This window comes from Pinus tabuliformis, chromosome Q (assembly GCF_031772625.1).
Source record: "Pinus tabuliformis cultivar Carrire ecotype Pingquan chromosome Q, CPIR1, whole genome shotgun sequence".
Classification (NCBI taxonomy): domain Eukaryota; kingdom Viridiplantae; phylum Streptophyta; class Pinopsida; order Pinales; family Pinaceae; genus Pinus; species Pinus tabuliformis.
In genome coordinates, this window is record NC_142296.1 from 700,822,556 (window position 1) to 700,833,281 (window position 10,726).

Here is a 10,726-nt window from a genome sequence, read left to right on the forward strand (position 1 = left end):
AGTACCAAGTTGAATTTTCCTCTAGGGTTGATTTTTATTAGTCTTCTTGTGGAGTGAACTCGTATTTTTGCAGCTCCACTTTCATTTCTTGCAGACATGTAATTGTATTGATGGAAATAATGAAAATTGGTGCTATGTTTAGCTTCTAAATCTTGGTATCTTTCATAAGAATCTAATTTTCCTCGGGCTTGGCCATCCTAGGAGCCACGGAGCCCTTTTGTATTATTTACGTTTCTTCCTTTCACTTTTTGTTCACACACATCTCTTGTTCTTGTCTTTTTCTATTACTACATTTAGTATTGATGATTTCTTATTGTAGGATTGGGTTAAATGGTTGAAGTAATTTATTTTTTAGGATTAAAAGAATGATTTCATCCTTTGAACAACTTTTTAGGGTTATAGTAATCATTGAGCTACTTGGATTAGTTTTCTTATTCCCAAATCTAAATTTCTTGAAGTCCCTTGTGGCAAATAATAGTAAATGTCTATTATTTTTTAGAACATGCTAATGAGATTCAATTGACTTGATTCCACTTTAATTATATAAAAAAATATTCAAGTTATTAAAAAAATTTACCCCATGTCATTCGTATTTGATTAGGTTAGGCATTTGATAGATTAACTAGCTCACTAGTTCTCGAATTTCTAGATTTTAGACTAGTAATTTTCTGCTATTTTTTAGCATGTGTTAACATGGGTATTTTTGAGTGATTCCACTTGGGATGGAGGCCTAACATCATATTAAATAAAAACATTTGTCCCATCCAATTTGGATTTGATTTCTATGGTCATTCGTTGAAATATATCTTCATATAGGAAACCCGTTCCCTGTAGCACTCTTCCAACATGTATATACTTGCCCATATTTGCTAAAAAATGTTGGTTTTTATCGCTCAAGATTGAATCATGACCCCTAGTATCGAAATAAATGTTTGACTAGGAGTAAACACCACTTAGGACTTGCCTTTTTACCCATGCAAAACATCTGAGCGAATTGGGTTAATGGACAAATTTATGAATTGGATAATACCATAATGATTTTCTTGATTTCCACATCCATTGAACTTTTTCAATGGATCTAAACTCTTTGAAATGTAATGATTGGTATTTATTAAATTATATTTGCTTGATTCAATTATAATAGTTTTTCCTTCCTTGTATTTTCTTTCTTGCAATAGGTTAAGGTTTCCATTTCGATCATTTCCATTTTTGCAACTAGTTAGGATTTGATTTCATTACATGCACTTCATTACATCATGACAACAAAGGAAGGACACATTGTATGTTGCACATACATTTCCTATAACTCGTAGTTTTGTACGAACCCCAGGTTGATAATTAAATTGGGTAGCCTTAGGAGTTACAATATTCTTGTTGCAACACTGAGGCTCATCACTTTTTGGCGTCGTTGCCAAGGAGGTGTCAAAGTATGCATTGTTTTCTTCCATAGTTGATTCATTTATTTTTACTTTCTATAAAAAAAAAATCATTAGGCATCTTTCATTTCAAGAACATAAAATTGCATTGCAATAGAATTCTTATTCAAAAAACAAATCTCCAACACCAACCCCCCCATTTGATCATGTGGAGCAGTAAGAGCCAGATCACCATTCATTTTTGTAGGTAGAACAAGAAGAGGTGACAAAGAACGTAGAATAAATGGATGGAGCTGATGACAATGAAGAATATCCTCTTGGATTTCCCATTTAAGATATTGATGTTAGTGTGCACATGAAGAACATCCCTCCATCTTTTCTTCCAAACTTTCATGGTCTAAGGTGAGAGGATACAGAAACCTTTCTCGTTGAATTTGAAATTTTTTGTATATCTTATGGTTACTTATTAAAAACTCAAAAATTGAGATTATTTCTAGCAACATTGAAGGATAGAGCTCTTAAATGGTTCATGAGTTTAGGGATTAATTCAGTAAGATCATGGAATGATATGCAAAATACATTTCTAGAAAAATATAAAGACCATGATATTAACGAATGAATCTTTAGAATGAATAAAAAAGAAGATGAAAGCCTTGAGGATCTAATAGAGAGGTTCATTTATAATGTTAAGAGGGGAAAATTACATCATTTAGGATCTGACACGCTAATAACCCTCTTACATAGAACAATTAGAGATGAGTTGATTGATCTCCTTGATCTCATGAGTAGAGGTGATGTATACCAATTATCATTTGAAGAAATTTGTGATATATGCAAGAGAATCTCAAGAGGAAGGGCAAGAGCAAGTAAATCAACATCAAGATCGGTAAGTCAAGATAAACTTGGAATTTTTTTTAATGACTCTAAAACATAAATTGTTAGCAATATAACCAAACAAGTAGAAATGTTAGGAATGGAAAATGAGCTAAAAGAAAATGCTGGTATTTGTGTTTTCCATGCGTAATCACATGCTATTAGATATTGTCCATCATTACCAAGGTTGAAGGAATTTTACCAAGAGGACAATGGAGCAAGTCAATCACCAAAGAAGCTATGTTATGTAGCTTCAAGAAGACCATGGAGAACATAATTCACAATTTCAAGCTCATGCATCTCAAAGTAATTGAAACACACCCTTTCCTTGGCAACCTTGGCCATCTCAACCCCAAAATCAATCTTGGCAACAATGTTGGCAAGGAACTTATGGGAGCCATCCATAATATCCTCAATGTTTTCCTCAATATCCTCCATGCCCAACTCCATGTTATCCCTACCATCCACCTCCACCACAACAACAACCCCAACAAAATCCCTCTCAAACATCCACTCCCACTCAACTACCAGTACCACCATTTCCGAAACCACACAAGGAAGTAGCTTAGCCCACTTACAATGCTAAGGTACAACACTTCCTAACATCCCCTCTTGATCTCGATGGTATTAATCTTAGCTCAGGAAGAGTATTGCGAAAAAGAGATTCTCTTAGTGTGATTGAAGGACAGCATGCAAAAAAAGAAGATTCAAATGAGAAGACCAAAGAATCATGGGCTGCACTTAATGAAGAGACGACATTAGAACTAGATATTGAGAAAGTGTCCTCATGTTTACCATCAGATCCTCCATGTGTTCAAGAGAATAATATGGAAAAAGAGGAATATTTGGAAGTCATGAAGAATGATCAAAATCAGCAAGTGGACTAGGGGCATCACAACTATATTAAAATATGGTTCCAGACAATCATTAAGTTTTGGTAACACACTTTTCTTCAACAATTCCTAATATCTTCTCAGTCAAAGCAGTTGGTATCTCACATTAAGGTACATGTCAAAGCATATTTTTCTAGATTACACATGATTTTACCTATCATCCTATTATGCAAGCGGCTCCATTGGAAGTATTCCTACACTTGAAAATTATTTGGTTTTTTCAAGTAGAGTAGTATAGAAAAAGAAATAAATAAAATAAATAAGAGGAAAAAATAAAATCTCAAGTGAAAACCTCATTTGAGGCTCTCGAGATTGGTTCATTGATTGAAAACCTCCATGACACGGTCAATGGGTTGAAAAAATAAAAGGAAGAAGGAGAAAGAAAAAAAAGATCCTAGGCGAAAACCTCCTTTGAGGCACCTAGGCAGACCTACTAGTTGAAAATGTCATTGAGGCAACTAGTAGGCCTAGAAGAAAAAGAGGAAAAAAATAATAAAAAAATATTTGTTCCATGTATCTCTCTCTCATGAATGCAGGCTCTCTCCAACCTCTGCAAGTAACAAAAACAAGTTAGCCACCAAAAGAAAAGTTGATCAAAATCCTAGTCAAAGGAAGTCAAACTTAGACTTTCTCCTCCTTTGCTCAAATGCTACAGAAGGACCAAGGCCATGCTAATCCATCACCCTCCTATATTTCCACCATCCACTCATCATTCCTAAGCTTTTACAACTCATTTTCCTTGCTATCCTAAAATGATACACGAAGGCTTTGTTTTTTATGGGAAGTAAAAATACACAGAGCATACAATTATTTTTGGTATATTTTTTAAATCGTGCATCCATTTTCCAAGTTGTTTCAGGGGAAGATGCATATGGATTCTAGTAACATGCCCAAGAAATTTCAACAAATTTCAATGCACACTTTTCGAGAAATTGACTTCCATAACCTACAACCATTTTTAAATTTCTCAATATGTGTGCATCCATTTAACAAGTTGTTTCATGGGGAGATGCATATGGATTATGGTAACATTCTTGAGAAATTTCAACAAATTACAATGCATAGTTTTTGTGAAATCGACCCCCGTCACCTACAACCATTTTTTTATTTTTCTCAAGATTCCGGCATCCATTTGCTAAGATTTTTAAATGGGGAGGTGAATAAGGATGATGGCAACATGCTCAGAAAATTTCAGGTCAATCGATTATATCATTTGAGAGATATGGGCAAAACATGTTTGGTATAGGTTTGCTACACGATGTTGCTACATGATTCCCTGTTCTACTACAGGATGTCCTGAACTACTACAAGAAGTTGGTTGAGGGGTTTTGGAGGAAACAGATGGTGATATGAAGTGTTGGAAGGGTGTATGATAGATGTGAAAAGTGTGAGGAAGATGAACATCACCCATGGACAAGCCCAACACTCCAATAAGGTCAGATTTGACTAAGACAACTTTCTCATGGTAACTGAAAGACAGAGGTTTAGAATGTGGGTTGGAATCCATCAGCTCCAACAACAATAGATTGAATGCCAGAAAGAGGAATGAACACAAAAAAATTACATGAGTCAAAAAAAGCATCATGCTATGAAGACCTATGCATCAACAAACAAAGGAAGTCAACACCTCTGAAACCATCATGTTATGAAGCTTAGCAACAACATTTTAGCCAAGGATTTGAAGCAACAACAACAACAACAACAACAACAACAACAACCTAGGATACCTCCATATTCAAGGTTATCAACAATAGGACCTCCTGCAGATTATCACATGCACCTTCAAGATCATTAGCAGCAGCTGCGGGACCACTAGAGGAAACTTAACCATTCATATCAGTAGCCTCAATATCACATGCAAAAACACATCAAGGGTAAGGCTCAGGTATGCAATCCTTTAAAACTTTCTTACGAACTTATTTTAGGTTGAAAAAGATTGCAAGTGTATGAAGGAAAAGGTTTTTATAACCAAGTTTAGTAGTAAAGAAATCTCAGCCTTATCTAGAAATTAACTTCACTTTTCCACCAAGACACACACACATGGGGGAGAGGATAAGACAAAAGTGAAAATGACTTGGTAAAGTGGGATGTAATCATTTTGTTGTGATGGAAGACAAGGAGTGTAAAGGGGTAGGTGAGGGCCAACCCAGTTAACTCAAAGCACTTTGAGTGTATTTTGCATGCAATAAAAAAATAGAGAAAAGTTGAAAAAAAGAAAAAATAACGGAAAAAAATGAAAAAGAAAAAGAAAAGAAAAAGGATGAACTCGCCACCTCTTGGCATGCAAAATTTAGTTTCTACAGGATTTAGGTTGTGTGCAGCTCATTACAGTGGAAGAACCACTTGAGTGAAAGAAGCAGCCTCAACTTATGGTACGGCTTCCTTGGGAAACTGAGATAGGAAAATGTAGTAGCAAGAAGATCACCAAAAAGAGCATAAAATATACCAGAAAACAAAGCATGAAACATGTCAACATACATGAAGAACAACAAGGCAAGTAGGATGAATAGGTTTCTTAGAGGATGAGCAACCGTTTTAGCAAGGGGGTATGCTCGGCGTCCAAATTAGACATAAATAAAGGCCCATATAAACTTTCTTAGGTGCATGAAGGCTATATTCAACCTCTTCTTCTACACTTAATAATTTTGTTTTAGCTTTAATATATTCATTATGAAGGTTTATGGATAATTGCATATTTGTGCATAATATTATTTATTTTTGTAGAATATTGTGAGAATATTGGGTAGATTATGGAGATTTAGAGGAGGAGATAATTTAGGGACTTTATCCCTACTATAGGAGGATCAATATCAAATAATAAATCAATAAGATATTATGAAATTATTGCACAAATTCTGGAGCTGCAATGATTGAGAAAATCTAGGAATGTGTTCCCTCTCATTTAATGTAGATTCCTAGTGTTGGGAACGAGATCCACTATTTGAGGGTTTTTGGAGGGGGGAGATTCCTACTTTCATGGGGAATGTTTCTTAATCATTTTTTATAAGTACCAAGTCGAATTTTCCTCTAGGGGTTGTTTTTTATTAGTCTTCTTATGGAGAGAACTCGTATTTTTGCAGCTCAACTTTCATTTCTTGCAGGGATTTATTGTATTGATGGAAATAATGAAGAATGGTGCCATGTTCAACTCCTAAATATTGGCCTCCTTCATAGGACTCTGTGTTTTCTTGGGCTGTGCCATCCTAGGAGCCTTAGATCCCTTTTGTATCATTTACTTTTCTTCCTTTCACTTCTTATTCACGTGCATCTCTTGTTCTTGTCTTTTTCTATTTGTGCATTTAGTATTGATGATTTCTTGTTGTAGAATTGAGTTAAATGGTTGAAGTAAGTTATTTTGCAGGATCAAAAGTGTTATTTCATCTTTTGAACAACTTTGGAAGGTCATAGTAATCATTGAGCTACTTGGATTAGTTTTCTTATTCCCAAATCTAAATTTCTTGAAGTCCCTTTTGGAAAATAGTAGTAAATTTCTGTTACTTTTTAGAACATGCTAACGATCTTTAATTGAGTTGATTCAACTTGCATTATATCAAAAAAAAATTCTAGTTATTAACAAAATTTACCCCATTGCATCCGCACTTAATTAGGTTAGGAATTTGATAGACTAACTAGCTCACTAGTTCTCGAATTTATAGATTTTAGACTAGTAATTTTTTGCTATTTTTTAGCATGTGTTGACAAGGGTATTTTTGAGATATTCCACTTAGGATGGAGACCTAATATATCCTAGTCAATAAAAAAATTTCTCCCATCCAATTTTTATTTGTTTTTCTTGGTCATTCGGTGAATTATATCTTCCTATAGCAAACGTGTTGCCTGTAGGGGATTCTTGTAGCACTCTTCCAACATGTATATACTTAAGTATGGGGGATTTACGCAGTGCATTATATTAGATATCATTTTTGGGATTCAACTGCGTTAAGTAAGTCATTCAAAGTATGACCATTTCCATGAGAGGTAGTCGTAAAGTGACTAATTTCTCATGATTTTTTGAATAGTTCACTTAGCACTCATTGCATTGGGTGATGCTCACAGGGGTGAAGAAGTGGGATTGAAACTAGTGAAATGTGGAGAACGAATCACATAGCATCAATCATCACTTCCGGGGCTTGCACCCGGTAACCAGGACTTCCCAGGAGGTCACCCATCCCAGAACTCCTCTGGCTCAAGCGCGCTTAACTGTGGAGTTTTTCCCCACAATCAAGCCCACTTAGCTTGCTACCCCATTTGCAAAACCTTAGCAAGTATTGTGCCTCATGAACCATTCAAGTAGAGATCCCTTGACTCTTTTTGAATTTAAGTATGGGGGATTTACGCAGTGCATTATATTAGATATCATTTTTGGGATTCAACTGCGTTAAGTAAGTCATTCAAAGTATGACCATTTCCATGAGAGGTAGTCGTAAAGTGACTAATTTCTCATGATTTTTTGAATAGTTCACTTAGCACTCATTGCATCGGGTGATGCTCACAGGGGTGAAGAAGTGGGATTGAAACTAGTGAAATGTGGAGAACGAATCACATAGCATCAATCATCACTTCCGGGGCTTGCACCCGGTAACCAGGACTTCCCAGGAGGTCACCCATCCCAGAACTCCTCTGGCTCAAGCGCGCTTAACTGTGGAGTTTTTCCCCACAATCAAGCCCACTTAGCTTGCTACCCCATTTGCAAAACCTTAGCAAGTATTGTGCCTCATGAACCATTCAAGTAGAGATCCCTTGACTCTTTTTGAATTTAAGTATGGGGGATTTACGCAGTGCATTATATTAGATATCATTTTTTGGATTCAACTGCGTTAAGTAAGTCATTCAAAGTATGACCATTTCCATGAGAGGTAGTCGTAAAGTGACTAATTTCTCATGATTTTTTGAATAGTTCACTTAGCACTCATTGCATCGGGTGATGCTCACAGGGGTGAAGAAGTGGGATTGAAACTAGTGAAATGTGGAGAACGAATCACATAGCATCAATCATCACTTCCGGGGCTTGCACCCGGTAACCAGGACTTCCCAGGAGGTCACCCATCCCAGAACTCCTCTGGCTCAAGGACCACAGTTAAGCGCGCTTGAGCCAGAGGAGTTCTGGGATGGGTGACCTCCTGGGAAGTCCTGGTTACCGGGTGCAAGCCCCGGAAGTGATGATTGATGCTATGTGATTCGTTCTCCACATTTCACTAGTTTCAATCCCACTTCTTCACCCCTGTGAGCATCACCCGATGCAATGAGTGCTAAGTGAACTATTCAAAAAATCATGAGAAATTAGTCACTTTACGACTACCTCTCATGGAAATGGTCATACTTTGAATGACTTACTTAACGCAGTTGAATCCCAAAAATGATATCTAATGTATATACTTACCCATATTTTCTCAAAAATGTTGGTTTTTGCCCCTTATGGTTGAATCATGACCTATAGGATCTAAATAAATGTATGAGGAGGAATAAATACCACTTAGGAATTGCTTTTTTACCCATGGAAAACATCTCAGTAAATTGGGTTAATGGACAAATTTATGAATTGGATAATACAATCATGATTTTCTTGATTGCGACATCCAATGAAATTTGTCAATGTATATAAACTCTTTTAAATGTAATGATTGATATTTAGTTAATGATATTTACTTTATGCAATTAGAATAGTTTTTCCTTCCTTGTATTTTCTTTTTTGTAATAGGTTAAGGTTTCATTTTCGAACATTTCCATTTTTACAACTAGATAGGATTTAATTTCATTACATGCACTCCATTACATCATGACAATAAAGGAATGACACATTATATGCTACATATATAGTACCAATACCTCTTAATTGTGTATGAACCTCGGGTTGATAATTAAACTTGGTAGCCTTGGGAGTTGCATCATTCTTGTTGCAATACTGAGGCTCATCATCTAGATCTAGGATTCAATTTCAATTATGAAGAAATGTATCTGCTCTCAATACCTTGCTAGCCTTGGAGTAATGTTATTAAATCGAACAAAAATTTCAAGATGACCACCATCAAAAGGCATGCCTTGTATCTACACTTGATAACATGGATTCTCCAAACAATGAGGGTTATGCACAATCTCCTATTGCCAATTGGAAAATCTCCAGCCCATGAGACCATCCCCAACAAGTGAAGGAACGATTGAAAGTTTGGACTCAAGTTGTGGCATGTATTGTTCATATTTGTAGTTGATACTTAAAAAACAAAAGAAAAATATCTATCTAAGGCTTAATATATGAGATCTTATGTCATATTTTGTTGGAGAGTGATGAAGTCTCGCGAGTTCTATTTCATAGATATGTCTACGATGATGCTAGAAAACTATATGACCTATATATTTGTAACCATTTATTCTTGTTCCTGTACAAGGAATCCTCCCTTACTTCCACCCTCTGTTACTATATCAATTGACTTGTAAATGTGTTTAAAAAAAATTTAACACTTCAAATAAATCAAATATTTAGTGATCTGATGCTTATTCCCAAGAAAGTTAATTGTTAATCTTGCACATTATTCCAACTCAACAATAATGATAGAATAAATTATTTTTTTCCTGTTTAAGAAATTGCTACAATTCATATTTTAGTTAACTCTTCTTTTGGATGTTGTGCAGATGACTTTCATGGAAAAACGCCTCAATACCTGTCTAATTCTTCTGAGTTTAAGATGTTCAATTATTTTTGGGATAGTTGATGTGAAATTTCAACCACCTTCATCTTATCCATTTCATCTTGGCAACCCTCCTAAAGCTCCATCATCACTTCCTATGGAAGCATTGATATGTTATGAATAGGTACAAGCTCTAGTCTGAACAACATGCTATGTACAAAGTTGGTGGATACGATGTGTTTTCCTTATGAAGTAATTATGATTACAATTGTCCCAAATCATGTTCCTTCATTAGAAATGTGCTTAAGCTTGTTGACTATGTAAAGATCTATAAGCTTACTTATATTCATAGATTACTGTATTCCACTCTACTGGTTCAACTTAGCTTATAGTGATAGTTTGGTTCAATTCCAATAACTCTAGTAACTCTATTTTAAGGTGTTATGCATATAAAACCATGTAATGACTTATCAATATAAAAACTAATGGGCTCCTTATATAATGCTAATAAATCACACCTTGTCTCGTTGCATCAATATAACTACTTACTCTGTTGATTGGACCAGTATGAATATAGTCTAAGTGTTGGTTTAACCAAAGATGATAGTTCAATCATTACTTTTATGCAGTGAACAACTTGGCGTTGTAGCTTATTACAACCATAACATTCAATCGTAATAGTACACCCATTTATATCTTCTTATAGACTAGTGATTACAGTTGTTAAGAGTAATGGACATAATACTAGTTTAGCTATCACGTATTATCCATAACTACACTCTTACTATGAGCTAATAGAAACAATGATTCATAAGCATAGGTATAGTATTGCAATGATGGAACATGTGGTATTGATGAGAGCTAGTAGCTTACTAAGTAGAATGGTTATGTAAGTATTATTAATAGTTACACTCTTATAACTCCATAGATAACATGAAACCAGTAATGAATCAACATCAGA

General features: G+C 35.2%; 1 pseudogene; it reads left to right on the plus strand.

Moving 5' to 3' along the window:
- LOC149221477 (uncharacterized) overlaps nucleotides 1-9,348 on the plus strand; it is a 46,940-nt pseudogene extending 37,592 nt beyond the window's left edge.
- The last annotated feature ends 1,378 nt before the right edge of the window (nucleotides 9,349-10,726 follow it).